General features: G+C 43.0%; 1 protein-coding gene and 1 long non-coding RNA gene across 2 annotated transcripts in view; one reads left to right on the top strand and one right to left on the bottom strand.

Annotated features, from left to right (window-relative positions):
* The window catches only part of CALCR (calcitonin receptor), a 278935-nt gene that overhangs the window by 68967 nt on the left and 195314 nt on the right, over positions 1-14654 (top strand). The gene's annotated exons all lie outside the window — the stretch shown is intronic.
* Positions 9289-14116, bottom strand: LOC311515358. The gene is made up of 3 exons (XR_014710117.1): positions 13655-14116; positions 12029-12081; positions 9289-10673 (listed from the first exon to the last, which is right to left on the bottom strand). It is a non-coding gene; the product is annotated as an uncharacterized lncRNA (long non-coding RNA).

A 14654-nucleotide genomic window follows, 5' to 3' on the forward strand; every position in this document is an offset into this window, starting at 1 on the left:
TGGTATAGTAAACTTTTGGATGGAGGAAAACTCTGTAGGGTGAACGTCAGAGTTTTCCATGTATTATTCCCTTCATGTTGGTTAAGGATTAGGATTCTGGAGGTGCTGCCCTTTCTGTCCAATAGATCTTAGAGAACTGTGAAGAAGGGAATCCCTTTCACACAGAGCTGAGCTGTCCCGCAGGGAAGGCGGCTGTTTCACTGGTATTCTTCCTCTTGGCATTGCAACTTCACCAGGAGCTATGCTTTCATTTGTTGGGTCCCTTGCTCCTGCAGCTGCTTGGTAGTAGAGAGGACTCCAAGGGTGATAATACAAATCTAAGCTGTATTCCCTGCTGTTTTGATTTGTGCTTGGAAACAGAGGATGTTGACACAGAGTTGTGCCTCTTTCCCGTTCCTTTCTCTTCCACCAACACTGATTCCCTGTGGATCATCCAGAGAGATGTATCCATAGAGTCAGGAGATGGTACTGCTGAGGCAGCTGGGGCCTCCCTACTTGTCCAGATCTTAAGGAGATGTTCTGGATCAGAGTATGGCTAAACCTTGCGGACTTTAAGTACCCAGGGGAGTTTTTGCCTGAGTAGCGAGGACTGTTAAGAGCTGATATAAACAGCAGCCAAATGGAGCCAATGGAGTGCATAACAACAAAAATTGAATTGGTCCTACAAAACCCTGGAAACATATTCTTAAGCTTCATCTACAAGCAGCAGTTCTCAAACTGTGGGTCAGGACCCCAGAGTGGGTTTCCACCTCATTTTAATGGGGTCACCAGGGCTGGCATTAGACTTGCTGAGGGCTGACGCCTAAGCCCAAACCCCACCGCCTTGAGCCGAAGCGCATGGCGGGGCTCAGGTTACAGGCCCTCCACTTTGCGCTCCCCCCCAGGGCAGTGAGGGTTAGGCTTTGGCTTTGGCCCCCCGACCTGGGGTGGTGGTGCTTGGGCAGGCTCAAGCTTCAGTCTCCCCTCCTGCAGTCATACAGTAATTTTTATTGTCAGAAGGGGATCGCTGTGCAATTAAGTCTGAGACCCCCTGAGCTACAGGAATTAACTCTCTCTCTCCCTCCCTCTCTTTATATTTATATATATAAATATAAAAAAGAGAGAGAAATTGATACAAAGCACTCCTTTAACAGAATCTGCAGGATTTGACCTATAGTTAATAAATTTTATTATATTTTTGTGATGCAAAGTGCTATGTTGTTAAAATGTTTTTTTTTTAATTTCTTTTCCAGAATGGGTCTGTACTGAACAGTATATTTAAAGAGAGTTTTCTTGTGTAGTTTTCATATTGGTTGGCTAAGTCATAGCTTTGCACCACTGTACTACAATGGCCATTGTGCTCCTGGTCCACTTCTTATCTGAGATATTTCTGACATATCACATAAGTAACATTACAGTTAAGATAATAACATCATAGGCGATGATCCTGCTCATGTCTCTGCCATTGAATTCAGTGAATAGGATTAGGTCCATATTGAGACACTATCCTTTGCTATCTACATTTTGTAATATTCTTCCAGTCTCGTACTGGGGAATGGGTCCAACCTTATTTTTTCTAGATGCAGATCCTCACCTGATGTAAATTGGAGTAGACACATTAATTTAAATGGAGCACAATGATTTTATACCAGCTGAGAACTTGCCCCTTCTTGCTTTTCCAGATTTTTCCCCTTTAAAACAGGGGTCGGCAACCTTTGGCACGTGGCCCATCAGAGTAATCCGCTGGCAGGTGAGACATTTTGTTTACCTTGACCATCTGCAGGCACGGCCCCCTGCAGCTCCCAGTGGCTACGGTTCGCCGTTCCCAGCCAATGGGAGCTGCGGGAAGCAGTGGCCAGTATATCCCTGCAGCCCAAACTTCTTCCTGTAGCTCCCATTGGCCGGGAACTGATGGGCCGCGTGCTGAAGGTTGCCGACCTCTGCTTTAAAACCATCTTTAAGTGTTTAAGTTTAATAAATAGGGTTAGTGTTTTTAAAATTCATGTTTTGTGAGATGGGAATATAGTTCATTTTCTTAAGTAAATGAGAAAATTAAGTCTTCTCTGTGGAGAGTTTCTTTTTTATTACATTTGGAGCATGATATTCACCCTTTAATAGTGCATATAATTTATTCACACATAGCTATGACTGTTGAAATATGCAAAGTGACAACTCATAAGGCATCTACTTAATTAGCATTTGCGGTCCTCTTGAAAACGAACAATTCATGCTAGTCTTGGAACATTAGGGCAATTCTAATTCAAACTTTGTGACCCACAACAAACTAGTAGAGTAGTGTGTTCCTTCAATAAGCCTACAGAATTAAATTTTAAATCTTTAAGCTTTGAGGCAATCGGTAATGAAATTTTATGCATGCAATGAAACTTGCAGAATGAACATTTCCCAAATGATTGCTTTGCCGTATTAACTTTGTGTACAACTCTTGTCTTATCCAATATAAGTAGCAGGGGGCACAGTATAGCTATCTGTATGTAGGACTACATGTAAAGTCCACTGAAGTTAGTGGAAAGAGTCTAACTGACCTGAATGAACTTTGGGATCAGGCCCATAATGCTTTATATCTGCTTATGCTTTACCTTCCCCAGATGGTGCATTATTTCTGCTGTTAACAGGTTGTTATGAGTTTCAGTGTGGACATGGGCTTCTATGTTCCAGTAAAGACCAAACACATTTCTAAATTACCGCTCTCTGTTTCTGATATTTAAGATGTTAGCTGCTTAACACACTGATAGCATGCCCTGCTCGCCCTCCTCCCCCGATTATTGGTTACGGTCATGATTAAGTAAAGAATGAAAGCCTGTGCCAGCAAGGACTTTGAAAACAATGACATCCCTGAAATGGTCTCCTATTTTTGGAAATTGTTCTCTCTGTTTCTTATAGGGTTTGGTTTTTTAGCCATGCATCTTTCTATCCTAGTGCTGAAGATAAGAGATACACACAACTCAAGGGACTAAGGGATTTGAGCAGTGTTAAAAGGGAATTATTTGGGGATAGATGAAAGATGCACATTGCTAGGGTTTGAGCCACGAACACAAATTGTATTTTAATGGCTTTGCATAATTGCAAAGCCAAACATTTTATCAGGATGAAATGCAAAGATGACTTTGCCAATAAAAAAGAATGCTCCCCAAACCATATGGGCAGCAGAACATCATGCTGTGTTCCTACATTTAAAACAACAACAACAAAAAAGATCTGTTTTTTTCCTGTCCCTCAGAAGAAAACCTGTATTGTGGGACCAAATGCATTGCTAACATCTGTCACAGCTTCAATTTGTGTAGCTAGAATTGGCAATGTAGCGATAAAGCAATGAAATATTTTTAAATCTTCAGTTTTGTGACAACTTTTAAAACTTTGCAGCTGTTATGCTGCAGCATAACCAGTTTTTTTCCACAGAAAAAATGATTTCATGCCAAGGAGAACAAACCTCTTACTGTTTTATTTTAATTCTCTCTCTCTCTCTCTCTTCTCATCTTCATTTGTTGTTGTTTACTGAAGTCTGATCACTGAGGAGATCTATTATTTTTGTATTAAATAAGGTATGCCTTGTATGCCATTCCTTTACAGATATTGCATCATCCACATAATAAAGTTTATCCTAGATCTTCATGTAACACCTTTGCGCTGAAAAATACATCTGATTGCTTAGCAAGATAACAGACTGCCATCCAGGAAGAGAGAAAGTCATTTCTAAAAATAAATGCCTGAAAAATCAGAGCTATGCAAAACTTGGTGGTTTTGCCTTTAAGGAGTTCATTTAAACATTTTATTTGCTTCCTCTTCAATTCCAGCAGGAAGAGTTTCACTTTGAAGTTGGGGTGCAAATCTTACAAACAAAACTTGCACAAAACTACAGAGTCTCACACATCATCATTGTTGCCAATTTCTCATTCTTTATTTCACCAAATCAGAATTCATGGACAATCATTCTCTTCAGCTGACCTACAGGTAGTTGCTTGGAACTCCAGGATAGGTACTTGGGAGGTATTGCTAATAACTTGATTGAATGTAGTGTGAATGTGGAGGTGATCCAAGAGTATGCATGCCAAGTGTGGATGTGCTGAATTATGGTAATTACAATTTGAATAGTTAACTACAATCAATGCATTGCTCTAGTGTAGAGAAACCCCACTCATCTGGCAGAGTTAGTATCATCCACCTACTGCTACCAAATGCTGTTGAGTTTATTTACCTGAATAGATGTTCTTTGGTCTTTAGCCATGGGAAAAGGAAATGAAAAGGTTATGACTGCACAGGCAGCCATCTCAGGGTTGCTGTGCTAGGTTGGGAGCTGAGATATTGCTGTCACTGATGGAATATAAGCTGGTGATATGGTTACACTGTGATGCCCTATGCCCCTGGAGGTCAGAGACACAGCAGATCCAAATTTTCTTTAAGTACGCTACATAAAATACTTTATTCCTCTAGTTTTCTTTTTTACAGTGCATTCAGTAATATTCAAATACATTATTCTCTCTATTTTTCTTTACTTCAGTCACACAGCTTCTCTATAGCTGAGTGAATATTGTGAATATTCATAAACTTTGGATTTTTTTGAATGCAGCTGTACTCTTTTCTCCCCCCCCCATTCTTTCATTTCAAATCAGCTTCCTGAATCTGTGTCCAAACTCTGTCAATCAAGAAGTCCATCTCTTTCTTTATTTATTGTATAATATGCAGGTGCTGATGTCCTCTTACTCTGCTCATTTATGGCACTTACAACATAATACTAAAACTTCTCACATTTTTCAAATTTAAAAACCATCATTTTAAACTAAATTAATGTAAAAAATTAAATGAAAACAGAAGTTAATATAAAATTGTCATTCTATCAAACCATGTACAGATATCTTTGGGCAAAAAAATATGATTGTCAATTATAATGTTGGTTTCAGAGTAGCAGCCATGTTAGTCTGTATTTGCAAAAAGAAAAGGAGTACTTGTGGCACCTTAGAGACTAACAAATTTATTTGAGCATAGGCTTTTGTGAGCTACAGCTCACTTCATCGGATGCATGATCAAATGGCTTATTATTCTAAGCCCCCGCTCATGGCAGTGATAGTCTTAAAATGTACTGCATGAATCACAGAATCACAGAATATCAGGGTTGGAAGGGACCTCAGGAGGTCATCTAGTCCAACCCCCTGCTCAAAGCAGGACCAATCCCCAATTAAATCATCCCAGCCAGGGCTTTGTCAAGCCTGACCTTTAGAAGTTTTTAAGGAAGAAAATTCTACCACCTCCCTAGGTAACGCATTCCAGTGTTTCATCACCCTCCTAGTGAAAAAGTTTTTCCTAATATCCAACCTAAAACTCCCCCACTGCAACTTGAGACCATTACTCCTTGTCCTGTCCTCTTCTACCACTGAGAATAGTCTAGAACCATCCTCTCTAGAACCACCTCTCAGGTAGTTGAAAGCAGCTATCAAATCCCCCCTCATTCTTCTCTTCTGCAGGCTAAACAATCCCAGCTCCCTCAGCCTCTCCTCATAAGTCATGTGTTCCAGACCCCTAATCATTTTTGTTGCCCTTCGCTGGACTCTCTCCAATTTATCCACATCCTTCTTGTAGTGTGGGGCCCAAAACTGGACACAGTACTCCAGATGAGGCCTCACCAATGTCGAATAGACGGGGACAATCACGTCCCTCGATCTGCTCGCTATGCCCCTACTTATACATCCCAAAATGCCCTTCTTGGCAACAAGGGCACACTGCTGACTCAAGTGTTGTTTTGAACTTGAACGCATGCATAAATAAATAAATGCAACAGATCAGGAAACTGACATAGATGTAGTATTATACTTGTGTATTAGTTCTTAATTAGGCTGCAGAAATGTATCATATTTTGAAAAAAAACCCAAAAACATAAAAGATGAAAACAAGAAGAAAAGGCCGGGGGAGGAGGGAAGGACAGTAACCAAGAGAGGATTATGATATATCTCTAGTCCTCTAGTTTCATAGAGGAAAGAGAAAATACAAAACAGAAATAACATGCAAATTCAAAGCAGCAGCTGCTGCAACATTATTTCCTTTTGTATTGAGTTTCTATGACACTTCTGTCCACTATAAATAGCCCTCTCCTCAAAATACATATTGAAATCTCTCTCATTTCTTCTGGCTCAAGCCAAACTATAGTTGATTTGGACAAACCAAAACAGCTTCCTGACACTGTACTTCACTACTGTAAATCAGTTCAATCCAATGTAACATGGCATTTCAAAGCTTCCATGTCACTTTAAAATACAATTAGCTGTTGGCAATATTAATAAATCACAATGAAAACAGAAGTGTCCCAGGGAAATACATTTTCTCATTCTCTCTCCCTGTAGTGGCTCCTCATCTCATTCTCTCTCTGTAGTTCTCGTTCCAAGAATCTCTTGGAACCATTGCAATAATAATGATGATTTAAAAAATTACTCCTCTTAATAAGAATCAGAGTTTGGACAGCTTTTCTGTGCCTCTATAGACCATTCCTGTTAAACATAATCTGCTAGCTACTGTCCTGGGTGGTCCAGATATAATCAAAATACTGTGATCCACCATGCTAAATAACAATAGAGCTGCCTTTTCTTTCTTTCTATTTTTTTTTAAAGTCAGTTTCTCTCTCTCTCTCTCTCTTTGGGAGACAATCATAGTTTTGTGTCTTTCTTTAAGTGTTGGGAAATCAGAGTAAGATATTTAATAAAATGGTATTTTCAGTACACCTGCTTCACCTTCACCAAGAGGTCAGATTTTATATCCAATAAAGATTTTACTAAAACTTTTATAACTATAGGTTACTCTAATTCATCCATTCTGGGTTTAATTCTCAGTAAACTCAGATTCTTGCTATTTTGCATAGCTTCGATTTTGTTGTGGAGCAGAGTACTTTTCTTTCTTAGGCCCCCTATTTTTCAGTTCTAGTCTTCCGTTTACAAGTACAACTGGTTTAAAAAAAATCCATAAAATGTTTATCATCAAAAAAGCCCCCCTTTTTTTAAATGTCATTTAAAAACCATTGGCTTTGAAAAACTGAAACATTTTTTAAAATGTTTAAAAATTTAACAATTTTCATCACATTTAATGATATTGTTACCAAAGTTATTATTGCAATTTTTCATTTACCATTTTTTTTGTTATTTAACAAATTTCACTATGGGTTCAATAATGTATTTCTGTTTCTAACTTTCTACTGGTTTCCCAGAAAAGCATGAAAAATTGAGGAAAATGAAAATTGGTTCATTTTGAACCCTGCCATTTGACACTTTCAGAATTTTTCATGAGCTGCTATTATTATTATTTATTATTTATTCAGTCATCTCTATTTACAAACACTCTGTTTTCATCCACAATTTGGACAGATTTGAACATATGCCTGATAGCCTATTTAATTTTTTGTGTTACAGATGCATGTATTTTGGCTGACAGTCACCTTCAGTGATTTTATTGCACTTAAAATTGCAGGGCTATCTCAAAACATTAGGTGAAGATTGCTGTAAGGCAGCAAAAAGAGAATACAAGAGACCATAGACTTACCCATTAGCCCCGCTCTCTTATCCTGTGCTGCTTAACCACTAGAAGTATGGACATTTTCAGAGAGAGATTTTTTTTTCCTATTGGGAAATGATGATTCACCAAAACCTAAATATTCCACAAGAATGTGGTAATTTTGATGTGATTTCATTTTAAAAAAATGAAATGCTTCATTTTAATAAAGGTTGAAAAGTTTCATTATTACCTTATCAGAATGGAACGGTTTAATTTTTTTTGTTTTGACATTTTATGTTTATATTCTATTAATTATAACAAAATTATAATGAAGTTGAATTCAGAACAACATTTTTTTAAAAAGTCATTGAATGAGACACTTCAAAATTTTCACTTTTCATTCCAATCCCAAATGAAATGTTATCTAGAAATGTCAGTATTTCCCTTGGAATGGAAATTCTGGTTCAATAACTCTAGCTGTTGGCTGGAGACTCTCACCACCATTTTTCTTTTCTAGTAAAAATGTATTGTTGATACAAGCTTTTAGGGCTAGATTCCAATTGGATTTTTTTGTCTGGCTGCTGCTCATGACCAGAATGATTGAACATCTGTTAGATTCTCCTTTTTCGTTTGTTGTGGCTCTGTGTGTCTGGATGAGAATTTCCACAGATGACCAATGCTTGAATCATTCCTATACCCCATATGTCATTTGGGTAACTGCTAATTCTAGCTGACTAATCAAAAACAGGTTCCTACTCATTCTTTGCTAGATATGCTAGTCATAATTATGTTATAGGCGGAATAACCCATGTTCAGCTGAAATTGCTCTCAGCTTCACATGCTTCACTTATCACACTTTTTGGAGATCTACATTTCAAAGTTAAAATGCAAAATCTGTCCAAAAGATTTTATCTGAAAAATATCTTTTGTTTTTGTGAGATTAAAATTTTGAAACTACTACTCAGAGAACAGTTACAAAAACCAGTACAGAACTGCTATCTTTGTTACAAAGTGAAAATGACACTACAAAAAGGAGGATTCTGCATGGACTCCTCCTGAAGGTCGAAACAAAAGACTGGTCTTCTACATAGAGTGCTTCCGCTGACGTGCACAGGCTGAAATTGTGGAAAAGCAGCATCACTTGCCCCATAACCTCAGCCGTGCAGAACACAATGCCTCAGGAACAACTCTGACATCATAATCAAAAAGGCTGACAAAGGAGATGCTGTCATCATCATGAATAGCTCGGAATATGAACGAGGGGCTGCTAGGCAGCTCTCTAACGCCACATTCTACAGTCCATTACTCTGATCCCACTGAGAGTTACCAAAAGAAACTACACCATCTGCTCAAGAAACTCCCTGAAAAAGCACAAGAACCAATCTGCACAGACACACCCCTAGAGCCCCGACCAGGAGTATTCTGTCTGCTACCCAAGATCCATAAACCTGAAAATCCTGGACACCCCATCATCTCAGGCATTGGCACCCTGACAGCAGGATTGTCTGGCTATGTAGACTCTCTCCTCAGGCTGTATGCTACCAGCGCTCCTAGCTATCTTTGAGACACCACTGACTTCCTGAGGAAACTACAATCCATTGGTGATCTTCCAGAAAACACCATCCTGGCCACTATGGATATAGAAACCCTCAACACCAACATTCCACACAAAGATGGACTACAAGCTGTGAGGAACAGTATCACCGATAATGTCACGGCAAACCTGGTGCCTGAACTTTGTGACTTTGTCCTCACCCACAACTATTTCACATTTGGGGACAATGTATACTGTTGCGGTTCAGTGATGAGACAGAACACAGCTTTATGCAAGCAAACAGGCTGGTCAGCGGAGATGGGCTGTTCTGCCCCCCCTGCCTTCCACCTTCTCCTTTTATTATATTTCTCCCCCTAAGCATTACACACTGCTACACAAAGGAATGTATGACGTTGATTCATATGCTTAGTTACCATCCTCTATCTACTACAATCCTGGTTCTCAGGCCTTGAGCCCAGGCTAAAGAAACCTCCCACAGTTGCTGTCCAAACAATCAAGTTCTCAGGGTTCATATCTAGCCCTTGTCCTTGGATAGAGCAATGTGTGCATTGCTCCTAGGAAACAGTCAGGGTGTGCCCCGCCTGCTTCCAGGTGGAATAGCTAGACATTAACCCTTCATCTCCCCTTTTTTTGTTTATTGATAATTGGCCATCTCATGGTAGCCGCCAATTTCTTTTATCATGCTAATTTAACTCCCAGACAGACAAGGACATAACCTGGGGAGCTTTCCAGGGCAAAATTTTACAAAGTCTTAACAAGGAAGGAATACATTGTACACAGCAACAACAAAAAATAAGCCCAATGATTACAAACACAAAATAACCAAAAGCTTAACATCTGCAATATAATCATCTAAAAGGGGTACACTTCTTTTACTACAATTATAACCAGCAAAAGGCAATCTAAATATCATTCTACTAAGACAGCAAAGGGTGCCATCACTTAAATTTGCAGGAATATAATTAAAGGTGCATGAACCACAAGTAAAAACCCATCCTGATGGTAGGATGATATGGCCATAATTATATAAAACATTAACAGCATGGGAACAATTTAAAAGGGATTGAGAAATTTTTTGACAGCCCAATGGCACCTTTGTACTAGTGCAGTTAACTACACGCGCACAGGTGACATTGTGAGCCCCGGCCGGGTACGGTGTGTGAAGGAATATAGCCGTGCGAGGCAGAGTATAGTTGGCCGGGCCCCAATTAGCCATGCTAAAATACTGGGAGAAAAGATTAGCATAAGCAAAGAGCAGTATCTTATTCTCCTTCGGGCTTGTAACGGGGGAGGCGCTTCCGAGCCAACCCCTACAAAAAATAGCAGGCACAAAAGGCACACAATCATCACAGAATTAGCAGTGATTTGGGCGAGAATCGCCACAAACAAAGTCTTAGGAGTTTCTGGCTGCTGATCTGCTGCCAGTTTTCGTTGAGCCGTGGCGACCAATGCTTTTACTGCTCCCCCTGTCACGGGCTGGCTTGGGACGTTACGCCTCCTCCGTTTCCGTCCCGCCGTTGTCGACTCGGGGGGGCAACGCGGTCTCCTCCAAGGTCAGCTGAAACTCTGGTATGGGATTCGACAGCCCCTGGTGCCATGCCATGTTGTTTAAGTGCTGGTCGCACGCACCGGGCTGGAACCCACAACGGTCCTGCAGGGAGAGACACAGCAGCATATCCCCGACCCCAAGTGATTAGAGGTGCTGGGCCCAGCCACTGTGGATCGGGCAGCTGACGGTAAAAGACACGCGGTCTTTCCAGTACCTCAGATTTGTGAAAATGCCGATCCGCAGGGGTCTGCTGATCTGCATTCAGTGTTAAATTATTTAAAGTAAACAAGAGAATATACATCTGTTGTTGAATGTCTCCTAAGGTTCGGAGATGCAGCTCCCCTTTTTTTAATTGTTTATCTAGCAAGGTTTTGAGTGTGCGATTGGCACGTTCAACAATGGCTTGGCCCGTGGAATTATAAGGGATTCCGTGTTTAAGACGGATGTCCCAGCGGGCACAAAAGGTGGAGAGGGCTGCAGAGCAGTAGGCTGGGGCATTATCTGTTTTAATTTGGCAAGGGCGACCCATAACAGAAAAGCAGGCCAGCAAATGGTGAATAACTTTGTTAGTGGCTTCCCCACGTTGTGGGGTTGCCCAAAGGAAACCTGAATAAGTATCAACGGAAACATGTAAAAATGAATAGGGGCGGAATTGTGGTACATGAGTAACATCCATTTGCCACAGCTGATTTGCTGCGGTACCTCGGGGGTTAACGGCATAAGAAAAAGTAGGAGCAGCAGCAGCACAGTGGGGGCAGGAACGAACAATAGAACGTGCATGATCAGCAGGAATGTGGAACTGCCGGGCCAAAACAGAGGCAGACTGATGAAAAAAGGCATGGCTTTCAATGGGGTCAGAAAAAAGGGAATTTACCTGACCACGCAACGCGCGATCGACGCGTGCATTGCCCTCAGTGAGTGGCCCAGGCAGAGGGGTATGACTGCGAATATGAGCAACAAAGTAAGGGAAATGACGAGTGGCAAGAAGATGCTGTAAAGACAAAAACAGGTGAAGGAGGTCTGCATCAACCTGAGGGGTAATGAGGGCAAGGGGTAAATGATCAATTACCTGATAAACATAATGGGTATCCACAATTAAATTAAAGGGACAATCAGCAAAAAATTGAAAAGCCAAAATAACAGCAGCCAATTCTGAACGCTGTGCAGAACGCTGAGGCAGTGTAAAACGAGAATGCCAACGAGGGGGGTCACCCAACTGATAAGTGACTACACCTCGGTGGGGAGAGCCATCAGATGTTAATATCGAGGGTGGTGTCTAACCTTGTAAGTAAATCACGGCCCCAAATATTGAGGTGGACAGGGAGCACAAAAGGGCGGATTGTAGCAAGGGCACGGCCTCCCGGTTTAGAGACCGTGACCCAAGACAAACTTTGGCGCCCGGGTTTGCTACCCCCAATCCCCCACAACTCTTTAGAAGGAACCGTAGGCCAACTAACCGGCCACTCCAGGTCACGAATCACTGTAACGTCAGCTCCAGTGTCCACCAGCCCTGTAAAAGGAACATCATTTAAAAGAAGTGTTAACTGAGGTTTCGAGGGGCGGACTGACATTGTCAGAGCAACAAGTGGAGAAGACGCGCTGTGAGACGGCGAGTGAGACAACGTAGATCCAAAGCCTCCTCCACCCCGAGTTCGATCCGCGGCAGCTGGCACCTGATAGGGGACTAAAATCAATTGTGCAATTGACCGTCCACGCGGGAGCGACTGTGGAAGATGAGTCCACACCTGAACCTTAATAATGCCAGTGTAATCAGCATCAATGACCCCTGGAATGACAAAAAAGCCCTGTTTCCCAGCATGTGAGCGAGGGAGAACAAGACCTACAAAGCCGGCAGGGAGAGGTCCCGTCACCTGTGTAGGTATGGCACAGACCTCCCCTGGCAGCTGAAAGTCAGTGTCCTCCTGCAATCTGTTGGTAAAATCCAAAAAGGACTCTAAGGCACCCTGACGGATACTGACAAAGCTTTTGGTAGGCTTGCCTGAATCCGGGACCTTCTTGAAAGCATGCTGGGCACAGGTGGAAATAATGGGGAAGACGGCCTGAGGGAGTTGAGACTGCATCTCAATAGTAGCAAACTGGCCCTCCCCTGCCAAATGCTCATAAATGATACCTTGCTCTCTATATACCTGGGCTTGGCGTTCTGCCATCTGCCGATACTCACTAAGCCAAATAACATACTGACTGGGTGACAACATCATGCGCAGCAGCGTTTTCCAATCCTCAGGGATTAGGGAGTACCCAGCACCCATCCCTTCAATGAGACCACGCACAAAGGTGCTAGTCAGGCCAAATTCACGAATTGCTTTCTTTACCTCTCTAACCACCGAGTATGGCAGAGTGGTCCAGGTGCCCACGGGGTTGCCCTGGTCATCATTCTGCCAGGTCACCGGGCAAACGGAGACCAGATCAGCCAGCTCCTCTGCTGTAAGATCTGATCGAGCTTTCGCTGCGTGAACCATTTGTTGCACCAGCGAAAGCTTCTGAGCAGATGCAGATGACTCTCCGGGGGACCCATGGGGGGAGGGTGATCACACACCGGCTCCGGTGGGGAAGGCCAGGGAGGCGGTGGTAATAGAGGCACTGGGGGCGAAGCAGGGGGAGGGATGGCTGCAGGAGCGGACGGGGGTGGCAGGATCGGCAGCTCCTCTGTTGGTGCTGAAGAGGGCCTTTCCAAGGCGACACGCTGTGTCGCATCGCCAGGAGGGGGGATGACTGCAGGGGCGGACGGGGGCGGCGAGAGCACCAGCCTCGCGAGGGAGGGTCTGTCTGAGGCGACACGCTGTACCACGTCGCGGCAGAGGTGCCAGGCATGTAAAGCCTGCACGGGTGCCCGAGGCTCTTTGTGCAATGTCTGGCCCAATCGCTCCCAGTCCGCTAGCTTAAGGCTTCCAGCTTCAGGATACCACGGGCACTTGGCACGCACCTCCTGTAGCAGGAGAGTGAGTTCTCGAGCCGGGCAGTCATGCTGAGCCTTACGCAGCAAATACTGCAGCTCATTGCGGTGTTGCACTTGCAAAGCAGAGAGGGAGCTTCCCATACTTACCACAATGAAAAATACTCACCGGGATCCACGAAGTGGATGAGTGACGCGTCTGAAACCCTTGCCGGGCGAGGTGAGTGCTGAGGGCCCCACGTTGGGCGCCAGTTGTTGCGGTTCAGTGATGAGACAGAACACAGCTTTATGCAAGCAAACAGGCTGGTCAGCGGAGATGGGCTGTTCTGCCCCCCCTGCCTTCCACCTTCTCCTTTTATTATATTTCTCCCCCTAAGCATTACACACTGCTACACAAAGGAATGTATGACGTTGATTCATATGCTTAGTTACCATCCTCTATCTACTACAATCCTGGTTCTCAGGCCTTGAGCCCAGGCTAAAGAAACCTCCCACAGTTGCTGTCCAAACAATCAAGTTCTCAGGGTTCATATCTAGCCCTTGTCCTTGGATAGAGCAATGTGTGCATTGCTCCTAGGAAACAGTCAGGGTGTGCCCCGCCTGCTTCCAGGTGGAATAGCTAGACATTAACCCTTCAGTATACCTTCAAGTCAGCGGCACTGCTATGGGTACCCGCATGACCCCAGAGTATGCCAACATTTTTATGGCTGACTTAGAACAACGCTTTCTCAGCTCTTGTCCCCCAATGCCCCTATTCTACTTGTGCTACATTGATGACATCTTCATCATCTGGACCCATGGAAAAGAAGCCCTTGAGGAATTCCACCATGGTTTCAACAATTTCCATCCCGCCATCAATCTTAGGCTGGACCAGTCCACACAAGAGATCCACTTCCTGGACACTACAGTGCTAATAAGCGATGGTCACATAAACACCAGCCTATACCGGAAACCTACTGACTGGTAGAGGGTGGTGTTTATACTTACCTACATGGCTCCAGCTTTCATCCAGACCACACCACATGATCCATTGTCTACAGCCAAGCTCTACGATGCAACCACATTTGCTCCAACCCCTCAGACAGAGACAAACACCTGCAAGATCTCTATCAAGCGTTCTTACAACTACAGTACCCACTTGCTGAAGTGAAGAAACAGATTGGCAGAGC

This window comes from Lepidochelys olivacea (genome assembly GCF_965140295.1).
Source record: "Lepidochelys olivacea isolate rLepOli2 genome assembly, chromosome: 2".
Classification (NCBI taxonomy): domain Eukaryota; kingdom Metazoa; phylum Chordata; order Testudines; family Cheloniidae; genus Lepidochelys; species Lepidochelys olivacea.